This window comes from Trichosurus vulpecula, chromosome 1 (assembly GCF_011100635.1).
Source record: "Trichosurus vulpecula isolate mTriVul1 chromosome 1, mTriVul1.pri, whole genome shotgun sequence".
Lineage (NCBI taxonomy): Eukaryota > Metazoa > Chordata > Mammalia > Diprotodontia > Phalangeridae > Trichosurus > Trichosurus vulpecula.
The window spans coordinates 528,960,877-528,976,877 of NC_050573.1; positions in this window are offsets into that span (position 1 = coordinate 528,960,877).

Below are 16,001 nucleotides of genomic sequence, written 5' to 3' on the forward strand. Positions count from 1 at the left end.
GAATATTCATACCAATGGAGGAATCTGGAAAGAGATTGCCTGACCTAAAATAAGAGTGATGCTTGCCGTAGTACTTGACTTTAGGGTAATCAGAAAGTCAAATGGGTTTTGATCTATAATGAACTTGCTTATTAGGAAAGTCTAGAGCCAGCTTCATCCTTTGGAAGAGTAGGTAGCTACTTACCTAATGTGATTTGAGAGATGCCTAATAGCCTAATACCCAACCTAAAATGTTTCCCCCATTGGTGCTGTCACAGATGCCAGCATCTCCCCTGTATATACACCTTGGAGTTAAGACATTGAAGGCTGTTCTTAAAAATCAATCAATAAACATTTATTAAGAGCTTACTATGTGCCAGGAACCACACTAAGTGCTGGAAATACACAGAAAAGCCAAAAAAAGGAGTCCCTGCCCTCAAGAGCTTACATTTTTTTCAAAAATTGGTTATTTTTTCAATTAGAAAGTATTTGTTTATTTTCTCTCCCTTCTGCCTCCACCAATGAACAAAAAAAGAGAAAAACAATGCCTTGTACAAAGGTGCATAGTCAAGCAAGACAAATTCCCACATTGGCCATGCCCAAATATGTGTATCTCATGCTGGATATCTAGTCTATGGCCTCATCAAGTGACGGGTAGCATTCTACATTATTCTCTGGAATCATCATTGATTGTTACATTGGTCAGAGTTCTTAAGTCTCTCAAAGTTGTTTTTTTTAACAATATTGTTATTATAGTATAAATTATTTTCTAGGTTTTGCTCATTTCATTCTGCATCAGTTCATACAGGTTTTTGTGAAACAGTCCATTTCATTATTTCTTATAGCACAACAACATTCCATTCCATATTATACTTTATTCAGCTATTCCCAAACTGATGAATGTCCCATTAGTTTCCGGTTCTTTGCCACCACAAAAAGAGAAGCTATAAATAATTTGGTACATATAGGTCCTTTTCCTCTTTCTTGGATCCCTTTGGGACATAGGACTACTAGTAGTATTTCTGAGTTAAAAGGTATGAACAGTTTAGTAACTTTTAGAGAATAGTTCCAAATTGCCTCCAAGAATGGTGGACAAATCATAGTTCCATTAACAGTGAATTAGTATATTTTCCCATAGCCCCTCCAACACTTCTCATTTTTCTTTGTTTACAATTGCATCAACCTGATGGATGTAAGGTAGAACCTCAGAGTTGCTTTAATTTGCATGTCTTTTATTATTAGCAGTTTAGAGCATTTTGTCACATGGTTATTGGTAGCTTGGAAGGAGCTTACCATCTAAAGGAGAAGACATCGTAAATAAATAGGTACATACCATATAGGAAATAGAAGTTAACCTTAGAGAGAAGGTTCTAGTGGGTGAGGGAACTGAGAAAGGCTTCCTACAGAGATACCATTTGAACTGAGTCTTAAAGGAACCCGGAGAATCTAAAGGGCAGAGGTGAGAGTGGAGAGTATTTTTTATATTATCTATTTGGTAATTTACCAAGCCATTATGAAGTATTAATACCTTAGTTTCTACTGAAGAACATATTATAGTGGGAATTTCTTTTAGGTTTTGGCTGAAGTCTCTTGCAACTCTCAAATTCTGGGATTCTGTGACGATTTAAATTAGTTTATCAGATTAGTTCCAATGAGAGATTGAGGAAGCTAAGGAAATAGGACAGAGCAAAAATAAAATTTGATGGGGAGATGGAGGTCCAGAATGCTCAACAAGCAAGCGTTTCTTGAGTATCAGCTAGGCTCCAGGCACTGTGCAAGGTGCTGGGAACAAAGTATAGGTGAAAGAAGAAACAATTTCTACTCACAAGAGGCTAAGATTCTAATGTGGAAGGCAACAAGAATCTATGAAAATATGATACTACAGTGGGAAGTCTTGAGCAATCAGGTAATAACAGAATGGTACTTAGTATCTACAGGCCTTGAGGGAGGAGGAGAAAGAGATGAAGAGAGAGGGACAATAAATATAAAAGCCACCTCCTTAAAAAGTTTTGCTAATGGCTGATGTTGTGAATAGTTCCTGAAGAAATTGTCTATGCATTGTACATTTAGGTTTTAAATTTTTTACGTCCACTGGGGAGTGGGTCTGGAGGGGAATTGTTTGCTTATTGGCTTGGGTGCAAATCCCAAACCTATCATGGATTTGGTGGCTTTATTAACATTGCATCATTGAATCAACAACAGTGCCATTCTCGATCATGTCTAGGTTGGCTCTAGTCACATTAGGCAGTCCAAGAACATTCCTCAGCATGGGTGTCATTTTCATTATATTCCAAATGGTAATCAGCTAGGATTCCTAGCTCATTAACTCTCCATCCTGTCCAAGTTCTGATAAATTAGGACCAGACAGAGAGATCATTTGACAACAGTTAAAGCATTTATGGCTCAGCAAGGACAACTAAATCCTGTGCCTCAAAATGCCGAGTCCAGAGATCAAAGTGGACTCATTCACCAAGTTCTGCCACACACTTGGGTGAGCAAAGTTGTGGAATTATACACCTTTCATTTGATCACTGCACTTCCAGTGTCCTACAACCTAATTTAGGATCATAGGAGTTAGAGTTGTAAGGGATCATGTAACCCAATTCCCTTTTTTTACAGATGTACAAAATAAGACTTGGCTTAGGTGACTTATGCAAGGTCCCACAGCAAGTTGCATTCTCTGATTGCAAATTCAGAGATCATGCTTATAAAAAATCAAAGTTTCCTTCTCTCCAAAGGCTATGCCCTTTACAGGACTGCCCCCCTCCAGAGATTGAGCAGGCAGTGTGGTATAGTAGAAAGAACACTGGATTGAAATTTTGGAGATCAATGCTACCAACTTGGCTGTGCCACCTTGGACATGCCACTTTCCTTTTCCGAGCTCCAGTTTCCTCATCTGTAAAATGAGCAGATTGGACTAGATCTTCTCTGAGGTCCTTTCCAACACTTAACATTCTATGATTCTGGGATTTGGGCCAAAATGAACCCTGGGAGAATGAACAGGTCCAAAGAAACTGTAGGACAATCACAGTTTGGCCGCCAAGAGTTTGGCATGGACTATCCTTTAGCCCCTTTACTCAGCTGTTTTCAGCAGGCATCAGAATAACCCTAAACTCCCACTGCAGGGAGGAGAGGCCATACACATTGACTTCCCCCCATATGGCAGATCCTACACTCCTAAAGAAGGACCGCTGGGACCTGCCCACACACTAAAAAGGATGGCTTACCACACTGTTTATACATGCCAAGTGAAGCAGAGAACTGAGCAATTATCTAGTGGATTCAGTCACTGGAGCCAGCCAAACTGGAGAAGCCAAGCCAAAATAAATTGCCTTTTCCTTAGGAACAAGGACTTTTGTCCCAATGGTTGTTAGCTTGAGGTTTGGAGGTATTTGGGTTTGGTTTTCTTTTTCCCCAGAATGATGTGAACAATGGCTTCAATTCTCCCCTGCACTTGATCTATGTAGAAATTAGCAGTCTATATAGTTTCCCTGCCACTGTGTGCATGTGTGTGTGTGTGTGTATGCGCGCGTGTGTGTGTTTTGCCCCATGCTTTCCAAACTCAATTTTTGACAGCCAAAAATTAACAGGGGCATATTTTGAAAGAGTCCTCCATGGTGGGTGGGGTAAGGATAATAAACCGTTGTTAAGAGTTTCAAGGTCAAACATCATATATTCTATGAAAATAAAAGATAGCCGTACATTACATTGTCAAGTTAATGTAGTATGATAGAGCATCTCCAGACTGCACATCCTGAAAGACTGTAAAAGTCTAATAGATTTAGGGAAACTGTACCTCAGGGAGCATATTAGACAGGACTCCTCGATGGATCAGAACTGTCTTGAAGCCTCACTTATTGGGGACCTGGCCGCCTTGAAATGATTGCTTCCCTTTCAAAAGCCTAGAGACAAATTGTACCTCTTAGATTAACTTTACAAGAATGGGTCAATCATTGTGAATGGAGGGTATTCATTCTTTTTACATGGGAATGAAAAATGGATAATGTAAACCATATAATTCCATTTTCTTTTAAATTACCTTTAAAATGCCTTAATGTCCTATTGATTCCCACTTAGGTGATTTTGGATATATTTGCAAAGTCTCTTAGCACCGCGTACATCTGTAATGGAAAGGCGTCTTTAATTATGAAAGATGTTTTGGTGAATTTTGCATTGATCAGGCATAAAATTAACAAAGTATAATGTTTCCCACATATTAACAGGGAGGGCTGACATCAATGTACTTTCACCCTGGGAAGAAATAACATTTTAAAATGAAAACTTAAAAAGGAAAAAAAAAAGAGCCCACATAAGTGAACCACACGTCCATTTGAATAGATGCCACATGCATTTGTCAATTTATTTTCTCTCTTTTACATAGCCCTAAAGTTTCACATGATTTCAAAGTTTGAATGAACTCTCTGATAGGCTTCATTCCTCTAGGCTAAGGTTGAATGAATAAAGGCTATTATTAGACACAGCCTTTCTTTCTCCATTCTAATACATCTCCCAATGATTTGGGATTTATTCCCTTTTCTCTTCCATTGGAAAGATTGTGCATGTTGTGTAATTTAAATACCCTAAGTTAACAGGCAATTCATCTTGGTTGCATTCCTGGGTCTGTAAGTCTATTGTTGACTCCTAGAGTATATATTAACCCATCATTGAGTATTTAGACTTCAGGGACAGATATACATGTGTCAGAAAGGGAGAATTAGGCCACTTATACTTTCCTCCATAGATCCTTATTCTGATGCTTCATCAGGTATGGAGATTACCCTAAGCTCTTGAATGAATGGATGAGTAAATGAAAATGCATTTATTAAGTGCTTACTGTATGCCAAACACTGTGCCAAGTGCTGGGGATACAAACACAAAAGAAAAATAGTACCTGCTTTCAAGAAGTTTATATTCTAATGGGGGAAACAACACACATAGGAAAGCAATAGCCAGATAAGAGTACTTTGGTCCAGGAAGTTACAGGGCAGGCAAATAGGTAAATAGATGGACACATCTCATCCAGGGGCAGCAGCAGAACTGATTTAACCATGGCTTATTGTTCTAGAACTGGAAAGAGGCAGGAAAGGGATATGGTCTCTTGTGAATACAATCAGGTAAGGAGTATGCAGAGAGGAGGGAAGGAGGGAAATGAAGCATGGCCCAGGACACATACATAACTAATCATAGAGACAGAAATTGTGATTTTAAAGCCAACAGCTTCCTGAAATGGTGTTCCCATAGAGGCAATATAGTGGTAATTAGGGTGGGACTTTTTTTTTACTGTTTTCTCTTTTAGAATGCTAAAGTAATCAAGTGCCTTTGATTAAGTCTAACTAGGCGCTAAGCCCCAGTCCCATACACTTTTGCTGATGAGATGTGAAGCCTTCAGGCCCTAAGAAGGGTATATAAACTCAATGGTTAGCATTGTGTTTGGGGCTCTTGCTCACTGGAAGAGTGTTGGTGTGGAGACTCTGGGTAGCCGCTGGAGCCCCCCAGCTTTGAAGAAATCCAGATGTTGGTGCTTCTCTTTTTGGTAACTATGTATGTGATGTCTTGATCAGACAAAGCCTGTCTGTTGAATTGTATTATTTGATCTGTTGATATTTTCTGTTTCTAATTTCTATTTGTATTTGCTCTGAACCTCAGGGTGCTGGCTTCTCACCCTGAACTAAGTAAATAATATATGTACGTGTGATTAAAGTGAGATTGTTAACCCCTTAAAATTGCTTTCCTTGGAAAAGCAGATCAAAGGATCTGTGCTGGCAGCTCTTGCTGCTGGTTTTGTTGGGTCTTACATCCTCACAGCAGCTGCTAGCCACATTGTTGCTATAAGAAGTCACAATCAAAGTGGAGTTCCAAGGTAAAACTTCTTCTAGGGGTTTTTAACCTAGCATACATGTACGCTCAAGGGGTCAGTAGATAGATTTCAGAGAAAATGTAAATTTGTACTGGAAAAAAATGTGTGTGTGTGTGTGTGTGTGTGTGTGTGTGTGTATGTAATGAGGGAGGATCCCACATATAGCAAGGCCTCACTTGTAGCAAAGGTTCACATATAGTCAGGACATCACTGACATGTAGCATAGGAATATTGCTATGTGGCTCAACAGAAGGCAGAATTGACATCTCTAGCCTATTCTCTCCCCATCCTTCTTCAAGAAAGACTTTAATTCCTGTCAAGAGAGGAAGCAGGAAGTTGGAGCCAGAGGCTACCATGCTACTTTCCAGAGAGGAAGGGTAATGGGCTAGAATTATATTTATCTGATCCCTTAAATATCGTTAGTCCAGGCAGGGGGTATGATCAGTTTCAAGCTAACTTCTGATCATAGTTTCATTGGGGTTGGTGGGAAGAGCAGAACCCTGAGCTTTATATCCAAGGCTTGACCCCTTTCCTACTAAAAACTAATTCCACAATGAACACACATAACACTTAGAAAAAGGAAGAAAAAAACCTATTTATCCAAACTTATAGCAAAATAGAAGGCAGAAAAGTATACATCGGAGACTATACACCAGACAATAGAGAATGAAGAAGTTCTCCCACTAGAAGTGAGGCAACTCAGCTCAACCAAGAGACGAAGTCCTAGATCCCACCAAAGGGGAAATTCCCTGGAGTCTCCAGAGTAGCAAACTAGAATTAAGGACATAATGGAGGCTGCCAGCTCCTCTCATGCCTTCCCAGAGTCAGCAACCTGAAGTGGGGTTGACCTTGTCTGCCCTCTCTCTAGAAACTGGAAGTCAGGAGTTATTGAAGCAACTGCAGAGCCCAAAGTAACCCAAAGACTAGATGAAAACTAAAGAGCTCTTCTCTCTCCAGCTCTCGACACCTGAACCACCCCCCGCTTCCACCCGCCCCATGCAGGGCAGGGCATTCATTTCCACCAACAAGGAAAGAGTACCATATCAAATGTCTTTGGGACTGGGGCTATGTGTGTGTGTATACACACACACACACACACACACACACACACGTGTATATACACATACACATATACATACATATATACATTTATATACATATACATGTATGTGTATATATACACACATATATACATACATATATACATGTATATATACTTTTATGTATATGGCATACATATATATGTATCTTTTTTGAAAAATATAACTGATTTTCTTTGGAATCTCATTACTTTATTGTATCAATTTAAAAACATGATTCTAAGAAAGGGTTCATATCCTTACTGCCAAAGGAGTCCACAACACAAAAAAAGTTTAAGAACTGTTGCTCTAACACATGATATCTGGTGTGAGAAGTTGAGAAGATTATGGAGGGATCCCAGAGAGGTAGGAGGGAAGTAGGGTATGGCCAGGGCTTCCTTACCAAATATCCTGATGGTCCAGCTATACTAACTTGTCCAAGATCCTTAACAATAGAGTATTTATAAGCTCTAGAAGATTCTACCATTCTAGGAAAACACTGAGGATAGTCTCAGAATCAAACTAAATCTTTGTTTCAACAATTCGGCTAGCAGCTGCTGTGGGGGTGTAAAACCAACAACCAGCACACAGAATGCTAAAAAAAAAGCCCAGGCCCTTTTGATCTGCTTTACTAAGGAAAGCAACATTAAGGGGTTAACAATCTTACTTTAATCCAGCATACAAATATCATTCACTTGGTTCAGGGGAAAAAGTCAGCACCCTGAACTTCAGAGCAAATACAATCAAATTACAAACAGACCAAATACAATTTGTGGTTACCAACATCTGAGTTCAGCCAGGGAGCTCGACAACAGCTGGCTCAGAGTCACGCTATCACTACTGCTGCAGCTCAGAGCTCCAAAAACATAAAAGCCAACCCCTGGTTTTATATATCTTGTTCAGGGTCAAAGGTGAGTCACACATGCGACTCACTCACGTGACCTAAAATCGTCACAAAAATGTGACTTAAACCCACGTGGTCTAAAAGCCTCTGATGTCACAAACATGTCACTCAAATCCATTCTGATTGCCAATACAATCTTCTTTCTGAAGACTAGCCTGATTGAGCCCAACAATGTTCATTAGGCATAAACCACGAGACTTCTGGGGGTAGAGCCAAGATGGCAGAGTAGAGAAAGCACTCAGCTGAGCTCTCCCAACATTACCCTCCAAACAACTGAAAATAATGCTTCACATTGAATTCTGGAGTGGCAGAGACAACAAAAGGTCAGAATGAGAAGTTCTTCCAGACTAAGACAGCACAGAAGGTCAGAAAGAGAGATCCATGATGATGGGGAGGAGACTGGTCTTGAGGTCAACAACAACAACTGTGGTGGGACTAGGTGGTGGTAACAGAATCAGCAGCAGCATTGGGAAATCTCAAGCCAGAGATGATAAGGGGACTTGGCAACTAGTCAGAAAAAAATTTCATGGTACCATCATACTATCATTGGATGCAGGACCAGATGTTATTTGGCAATTCCAGTACATATACTCACTTTTGGGTCATAGTTCAAGGGCAGAGAGAAGCACTTTTGGTCAAGAAGGAGTAGAAGCCCAGAAGGGCAGTATCATTTCTGACGCCAAGGAATCAGGGACTCTGAAGAATAGTACTGTTTTTGGTCCCAAGGGAGCAGTTGCCATTCCTGGGTAAAAAGCTAGAGTGCAGACCAAGAGATCAGTGACCACACCTCTCCCCAGATCACATCACCTTGGAAGTACCAAAAATTTGCAAACCAGAACTAGCTTTGAAAACAGCAGTGCAAAAAAAAAAAAAAAAGAAAGAAAACCTGAAGCTTTAAACAGTGCCATTCTTCCCTTCCCAGCCCTGCCCTCATGCCAGGAACACAGCCGAACATTAATATAAAGTTCCAGATCAAAAAAATAGGGTGGAAAAATGAGCAAACAATGAACAAAGAACCTGACCATAAAAAGTTACTATGATGAAAGGGGAGATCAAGACACAGACTCAGAAGAAGACAAAGAAGTAAAAGCAGCAACAAGCAAGGCCTCAAAGAAAAACTGTGGTTTGGACACAAGCCCAACAAGAATTCCTGGAAGAGCTAAAAATATTTTTCAAAATAAAATAAGAGTGGTAGAGAGAAAATTTGAAAAAGAAACGAAAGTCATGGAAGAAAAATTATGAAAAGACAATTAACTGCTTGGTAAAAGAGACACACAATAACACTGAAGAAAATAACACTTTAAAGAACAGAATTGGCCAAACAGAAAAAGAGATATGACTTAAGAAAATAATTCCTTAAAAATTAGAATTGAGTAACTGAAAATTAATGGTTCCATGAGACATCAAGAAATAACAAGACAAAGTCAAAAGAATGAAAAACTAGAAGAAAATGTGAAATATCTCATATAAAAACAACTGATCTGGAAAACAGAGATAATTTAAGAATTATCTTAATTATTTACCTAATTTCTTTTTATTACTTGAAAACCATGATCAAAGAAAGAGCCTAGACATCATAATGCAAAAAATTATTAAGGAAAATTTCCCTGATATTCTAGAACCAGAGGGCAAAAAAGAAATTGAAATAATCCACTGATCACCTTCTTAAAGAAATTCCAAAAGGAAAACTCCTAGGAATATTGTAACCAAATTCCAGAACTTCCGGGTCAAAAAGAAAATACCTTAAGCAGCCAGAAAGAAATCATTTGAATACCATGGAGCCACAGTCAGGATCACACAAGATTTTGTAGCTACCATGTTAAAGGAGTGGAGGGCTTTGAATGTGATATTATGGAAGGCAAAGGAGCAGGGATTAAAACCAAGAATAACTTACATAGCAAAACTGAGTATAAAACTTAAAGGAAAAAATAGATATTTAATGAAATGAAAGACTTTCAAACATTTTTTGATGAAAAGACCAGTGCTGAATAGAAAGTTTTAAATACAAGACTCAAGAGAAGCATAAAAGGTAAACATGAAAGAGAAATCAGAAGGGATTCAACAAGGTTAAACTGTTTACCTTTCTACATGGGAAGATGATACATTTATCTTCTAAGAACTTTATCATTATTATGGCAGTTAGAAGGATTCTACATAGAAAAAGGGTGTGGGAGTGAGTTGATTATGTCGAGATGATGTAAAAAAATGGATAAGCAGGAAAGAGGGATGCCCTAGAAAAGGGGGGAAGGGAAAGGAAGAATGAGGGAAATTATCTCACATAAAAAGGCACACAAGGAAAAACTTTAGAAGAAGGGAACATAGGAGAGGGGGCAATTTTTGAATCTCACTCACATCTGAATTAATTCAAAGAGGGAAATTATGTGTGCTTATAAAATTTATACATAAACACACTATATATATTCAATTGGTAGTAGAAATCTATCTTGCGCAACAGAGAAGTGGGAGGGGAAGGAGATAAAAAGGTGGGGAGGAATAAAAGGAAGGGCAGATAAAAGAAAGCAGTGATCAGAAACAAAACATACTTTAGAGGAAGGACAGGAGAGAAAGAGAGAGAGAGAGAGAGAGAGAGAGAGCTATTGAAAGAGAGAACAGAGGCAGAGAGACAGAGAGGGAGAGACATAGACAAAGACTGAGAGGGAGAGACAGAGAAAGAAAGAGACATAGAGAGACAGGGAGAAAAAGAATGGAGGGAAATGCACAGTTAAGTATTCATAACTGTGAATGTGAATGGGATGAGCTCATCCATAAAATGGAAATGGATAGCAGAATGGATTAGAAGCAAGAATTGAACAATATATTGTTTACTTGAAACAGAGAGACACACAGAGAATAAAAATAAGATGTTGGAGCAGAATCAATTATGCTTCAGCTGAAGTAAAAATAAAAAAAGGCAGAAGTAGCAATCATGATCTCAGACAAAGCAAAAGCAAAAATAGACCTAATTAAAAGGGATAAGCAGGGAAGCTACATTTTGTTAAAAGGAATCCTAGACAATGAAATAATATCAATACTAAACACATATGCATCAAGTGGCATACCATCCAAATTCTTAAAGGAAAAGTTAATTGAATTACAGGAGGAAATTGAAAGTAAAACTATACTAGTGGGGGACCTCAACATTCCCCTCTCAGAGTTAGATAAATCTAATCATAAAGTAAATAAGAAAGAAGTCAAGAAGATTAATAGAATCAGAAAAGTTGGATATGATAGACCTCTGGAGGAAATTGAATGGGAATAGAAAGGAGTATACCCTTTCCTCAACTGTACATGGTAGCTTCACAAAAATTGACCAGGGCACAAAAACTTCACAAAACAAATTCGGAAAAGCAGAAATATTAAATGCACCCTTTTCAGACCATAATACAATAGAAAAAAATTTAGTAAGGGGCTGTGGATGCAGAGATTAAAAATTAATTTTAAATCAAATAATCTAATCCTAAAGAATGAGTGGGTCAAAGGACAAATCATAAAAGCAATCAATAATTTCATTAACAAGAATGGCAACAATAAGAGAACATTCCAAAATTTGTGGGATGCAGCCACAGCAGTACTTAGGGAAAAATTTATTATCTCTAAATGTATACATCAATAAAAGAGAGAAAGAACAGATCAATGAATTGGGCATGCAACTAAAAAAACTAGGAAAAGAACAAATTAAAAAATTCCAATTAAACACCAAAATGAAAATCCTGAAAATCACAGGAGAAATTAATATAATTACAAGTTTTTTAAATAAACTAAGAAAGCTAGAATTGGGTTTACGAAAAACAATAAAACATATAAACCATTGGCTAATTTGATTTTTAAAAAAGAAGAAAAACAAAGTACTACTATAAAAAATGAAAAGCATGAATGCATCACCAATGATGATGAAATTAAAACAATTATTAGGAGTTATTTTGCCCAATTATATGCTAATAAAACTGACAACCTAAGTTAGATGGATGAATATTTATGAAAATATAAATTGTCCAGATTAACAGGAGAGGAAACAGAATATTCAAATAACTCTATATTAGAAAAAGAAATTGAACAAGCCATCAATGAAGTCCCTTAAAAAAATACCCAGGACCAGATGGATTCACAAGTGAATTCTACAAAACATTTAAGAAACAATTAATCCCAATACTATGTAAACTAGTTGGGGAAAAAAAAGGTAAAGATAGGTCCTCCCAAATTTCTTTTATGACACAAATATCATTTTGATACCTAAACCAGGAAAAGGAAAAACAGAGAAAGAAAACTATAGACCCATTTCCTTAATGAACATCAATGAAAAATTTTTAAAGAAAATACTAGCAAGGAGATTATAACACTGCATCAAAAAAGAATACACTATGGCCAGGTGGGATTTATATCAGGAATGTAGGGCTGGTTCAATATTAGGAAAACTGTAACAATAATTAACCATATCAATAACAAAAACAACAAAAATCATGTGATTGTATCAATAGATGCAGAAAAAAAATCTTAGATAAAATACAATACCCATTGCTTTTAAAAACATTAGAAAGCGTTGGAATCAATTGAGTCTTTCTTAAAATGATAAGTGGTATCTATCTAAAATCAAAAGCAAGCATTATCCGTAATGGGGATAAACTTGAAGCCTTCCCAATAAGATCAGGGGTGAAGCAAAGATGTTCATTATTATCACTATTATTCAACATTATACTAGAAATGCTATCTAAAGCAATAAAACAAGAAAAAGTAATTGAGGGAATAAAACTAGTCAGTGAGCGAACAAAACTATCACTGTTTGCAGCTGATATCAGGTATACTTGGAGAGCCCTAGAGAATAAAATAAAAAAAACTAGTTGAAACAATTAGTAACTTCAGCAGATTTTCAGGATATAAAACAAATCTACATAAATCATCGGCATTTCTATATACTGCCAATGAAACCCAGCAGGAAGAGAAATTCTAAAATAACTATAGGCAACATAAAATATTTGGGAGTCTATCTGCCAAGACAAACCCAGGAATTATATGAACACAATTACAAAACACTTTTCACATAAAGTTATATCTGAACAATTAGAAAAATATTAATTGCTCATGGGTAAACTGAGCCAATATAATAAAAATGATAATCCTACCTAAGTTAACTTACACATTCAGTGCCATACCACCAAAGAATTATCTTATAGAGCTAGAGAAAAATAGAAATAAAATTCATCTAGAAGGATATCAAAGGAATCAATGGGGGGAGGAGGGGAGATGAGAATGTTAAGGAAGGTGGCCTAGAGTTCCAGATTCAAACTACATTACAAACTGCTAATCAATAAAAACAATCTGGTAAGAAATAGAGTGGTGGATCATTGGAATAGTAGTAAATGACCATACAAATTTAGTGTTTGATAAACCCAAAGATCCAAGCTTTTGGGGTAAAAACTCAGCATTTGACAAAAATTGTTAGGAAAACCAGAAAGCAGTTGGAAGAAACTAGGCATAAACCAATATCTCACGCCAAATACCAAGATAAGGTCAAAATGGATAAATGATTTATACATAAAGTATGGTATCATAAGTAAATTGGTAGAGTATGGAAAATTTTATCTGTCAGATGTATGGATAAGGGAAGAGTTTATGAATAAACAACAGGGAGAGAGAGGATTATGGAAAGTAAAATAGGCAATTTTGGTTACATGAAATTAAAGAGTTTTTGTACAAATAAAACTAATACAGCCAAAATTTGAAAGAAAACCAGAAACTGGCAGGGGGTGGGGGGCAGATTTACAGCAAGTTTCTCTGATAAAATCCTCATTTTTGAAATATATAGGGAACCAAGACAAATTTGTACATAAAAAATAGCCATTCCTCAATTGATAAATAATAAAAGAATACAAGTGGTTTTCAGAAGAAGACATCAAAGCTATCAGTAGACATAAGAAAAAAGTGCTCTAAGTCATTACTGATTGGAGAAATGCAAATTAAAACAACTCTGAGATACCACCTCATGCCTATCAGATTGGCTAACATCAGAGAATAGAAAAATAACGAATGCTGGAGATGTGGAAAAACTGAGACACTAAAGGCACCATTGGTGAAGTTTTGAACTAGTCCAACCATTCTGGAGAACAATTTGGAACTATGCCCAAAGGGCTATACTGTGCATACCCTTTGACCCAGCATAGTCTGTATTCCAAAGAGATCAAAGAAAAGGGAAAAGGATCTATTTGTACAAAACTTTTTATATTGGCTTTCTTTGTGGTGGCAAAGAATTGGTAATTGAGGGGATGCTTATCAATTGGGGAATGGCTGAACAAGTTGTGGTATATAATTGTTATGAAATGCTGTTATGCTCTAAGAAATGAAGAGCAGGATGGTTTTAGAAAAACCTGGGAAGACTTTTATGAACTTATTAAAATGAAATGAGCAAAACCAGGAAAATATTGTATGCAGTAACAGCAATATTGTAAGAATTATCAATTATGACTTAGCTACTCTGATCCAAGACAACTTCTAAGGACTCATGATGAAAAATGTTAGCTACCTCTAGAGAAAAAACTGATGAACTCTGAATACATATTGAAGCATTCTTTCGTTAACTTTCTTTATTTTTATTGTTTTCTTTTGCAACATGGTTAAAATGGAAATATGTTTTGCATGAACTCACATATATAAGAAATATCACATTGCTTACCTTTTAAGGAATGGGGAGGGGCAGGAGGAAGAAAGAGAATTTGGAACTCAAATTTTTTTAAAATAATTGGGAAATATTTAACAAAACAAATTAAAATAATTTTTAAAGGAGTAAGCTAGTCACTTGGCAAGGAACTTTCCAGCCATGAAACAAAGAAAAATATGGGCAGCCATGAATGGGTTATGATTGGCAAATAGATGATATCATAGATCCATTGGCTTATATTTGTCACACTTGGCACTGATGAGACCAAGGTCACAAATTCATTCAGAACTATTTGACATTTAACTTTCTTCTGTTATAGGCTAAGATGATTACCTTACAAAATGCATAGAATGTTGGGCTGGGAGATAGGAAGATATGTATTCAAACCTCGCTTTTAATGCATACTAGCAATGTGACCCATAACTAAATGACCAGTCACTTTACCTCTCCGAGATTCAGTTCCTTCTCTTTTAATACGAGATTGGAACAAATGGCCTCTAAGGTCCCTTTCAGCTCTAAAACTATAATCTATAATTATCAAATATGGGATAGGACTTGGTGAAATATTATTGATGAGTCAGTGTAAACAAACCATATAGCTAGACAAGGGGCTCTTACCACGACCTTTTTTAGTATTTTGATAACTGTATTTCAGTATAGTGGGTTTCCTTTCTAATTCTGTGCATTTTGTTTTACCTATATTCCTACGTGCATTTTACATATATTCCTATGCATTTTATTTGACCCATTTCAAAACATTCTTCTGAGAAAGGGGTCCATAGGCTTCATTAGATTGCCATAGAGGTCCATGACACAAAAAAAAATGTTAAGAACTCTTGATTTCTTAAATGTATATCTGTGGGGGAAGAGAGGAAGAAGATAAGAGAAGAGAGAAGAGGAAAAGGGGAGAGTGAAAGGGCAGAGAGGGGAAGAGGAGACAAGATGGTGGCTGAAAAGCAGGGACTACCGTGAGCTCCCCACCAAGTCCCTCCAAAAACCTATAAAAATGGCTCTGAACCAATTCTATAACTGCAGAACCCACAAAAGAGCAGAGGGAAACAAGGCTCCAGCTCAGGACAGCCTGGATGGTCTCTGGGTGAGGTCTATCCCACATGGAGCTGGGAGTGGAGTGGAGCAGAGCAGAGCCCAGCGTGGGTGGCACAGACCAACCAGACCAGGAGCCAGGTGGGGCGTGCCCTAACACCCTGAATCAGTGAGCTGCAGCAGTTACCAGACTTCTCAAACCACAAACACCAAAGACAGTGGAAAAGGTTAGTGGGAAAAGCTGCAGGAGTGGAAGGAGTTTGCAGTTCAGCTATAGCCCCGGGGGCAGCGGAGGTGGGACAGCTACAGAACTGCAGCTGCAGTTGCTTCCGGCCCCAGGCCCACCTGGTGTGAGGAATTAAGTGGCTGCAGAGCCAGCTGAAGATCTAAGTCCAGTCTGGGTTGGGGGTTTTGGGGAAGGAGGAGTGCTGGTGTGGCAGAGCTGGCGCATCCCCCCAGGCTTGGAACATAGAACTCTTTAGTCTACAA